A 1,919-nucleotide genomic window follows, 5' to 3' on the forward strand; every position below is an offset into this window, starting at 1 on the left:
GTAGTTTAAATTCAAATAATCAATTTCATATTTCATTGCATTGTAGTATAATTCCCTTAAGTAAAGCTCTCATTGACTTAAGACTGATTTCTTAGACTTAGAAAACAATCCATGCTAGGGAACTAGGAGTGGAACGAACTTCCTACTCCACTTAGTGCAATTCGCATCGAGAGTAGAAGCTTTGATAATTCAGACTCGTAAAAGTTCAGTTTTAGTTTACTTACGTTTTGAATTCATCGTTCATTTCATAGGTAAACTATTCATTTTATAGTTATCAAATGGCATTTGCATTATCTTAGTAGTTGCACTTTAGCATTGTTTTCCTTGTAGAAGTAATCATTTTTAAGTCCCATTAAACCACCCCACCCTTGTTTGTTTCATCTTGTGGTTGCCCATTTCAGCTTTGACAAATTCGAGAAAATACGAGGCCAGCTGCAAGGAAGAAAGCGACCAGCGCTAAATTCTTGGAATTTGACTTTACACTTGGCGCGACCAGCGCCATAACCAAAAGCGACCAGCTAAAGTTCTGGAATTTGACTTTACACTTGGCGACCGCCCCATGTGGGCGCGACCAGCGCTAAAAACTCTTGTAATTTGAAAAATTACCGGAAGCGACAGCGCCTATGCGCCGACAGCGCCCTCTGTTAAATTTTTGGATTTCGGCGGTTTTGATTCAAACTTTGATCTTTCATATTTTTGGTGTTCTAACCTGCTCTATACAATGAACAAAGCGTAAACAAGGCGCTATTATTCATAAAGCGAAGCAAGGGCCTTATCAGGTATTCCTTTCTTCCATACCTCGCATTTCGGTTAGAGGTTTTCTACTAGTATATCGAATTGTTTGGAGTGTTGCATGTTTAGTTAAGTTCGACTTAGTCTTGCATGAGATTAAGGTCGGCCGAACAAAAACACCGAACTTAAATACACAACAACATCAACAATCAAATCTATCTAGTATACCACACACTACACCTCTAACTACTATTTCACACACACCACCGATATAATGGGGAAGAAAGAGACTCCTCTCGGACTTCTACAAAGCCTTGGCGATAGCCCCAAATCTTGCATCGTTAGCGGACCCGGTGAGGATTTGAGAATCCCTCAAATATTTTTAATTTGTTACCCGTTTTTCATGGTTTAGACCATGAAAAACCTTATCGGCTATCATCGTAGGATTGAACAAGTCCTAACAACATTCCACCATCCTACGGTTGAGTGCGGAACAAATTAAATTAAAGGGTATTCCCTTTCACCTTAGCCCGATAAAGGCGTCTTGGTTAGCTGCCCAAAGCACCTAATTACGTGGACTCGTGGGCTAAACTTGTTGAGTTGTTTATGGAACATTTTTACCCCCCCTAAAACGGATGAGATGCTTTCCAAGATTCATTTCTTTTCGACAAAATCCTCATGAATCATTTTTGAGGCTTGGAATCGTTTCACCGATCTCCTTATAGAGTGTCCACATCATAACTTAGCGAAAAGACCGTTAGTTCGTGCCTTTTCAAAGGACTTCTACACCACCATAAAGAAGTCCTTGACATAATGAATGGGGGTAGTTTCTTAAGTAAAGGAGCCTCGGAGGCTTATAAATTTTTAGAAGGACCAAACTAAGCGGAATAATAATAATTGGGGGTAGTGGCGATTACTCCGCTCCACTAGTTCTACTAATCGAGTTAAGGCCGCGGTATGTTTGAAATTAAAACGATTCGAGCTTAAAACTCTAATCGAATCACTCACTAAAAGGTAGAGGCCATTTTACGTACAACAAAAGCCTATCCCGTCATGAATGTAAATTCAAACCCATGTAGTTTACATTTGGAGTCACGAGCATCCGACTCCCAACGTGTCCTATAGCCTATGAGCAGGGCTTGTTCCATTAATAGTGAACCTAGCGCCCCCTTGGAGACAAAATCCCA

At 40.3% G+C, this 1,919-nt stretch overlaps 1 pseudogene; it reads right to left on the bottom strand.

Moving 5' to 3' along the window:
- Nucleotides 1-1,382: 1,382 nt before the first annotated feature.
- Nucleotides 1,383-1,476, bottom strand: LOC147525077 (small nucleolar RNA R71; annotated as a pseudogene).
- Between the last annotated feature and the right edge of the window lie 443 nt (nucleotides 1,477-1,919).

This window comes from Coptis chinensis, chromosome 1 (genome assembly GCF_015680905.1).
Source record: "Coptis chinensis isolate HL-2020 chromosome 1, ASM1568090v1, whole genome shotgun sequence".
NCBI classification, from domain to species: domain Eukaryota; kingdom Viridiplantae; phylum Streptophyta; class Magnoliopsida; order Ranunculales; family Ranunculaceae; genus Coptis; species Coptis chinensis.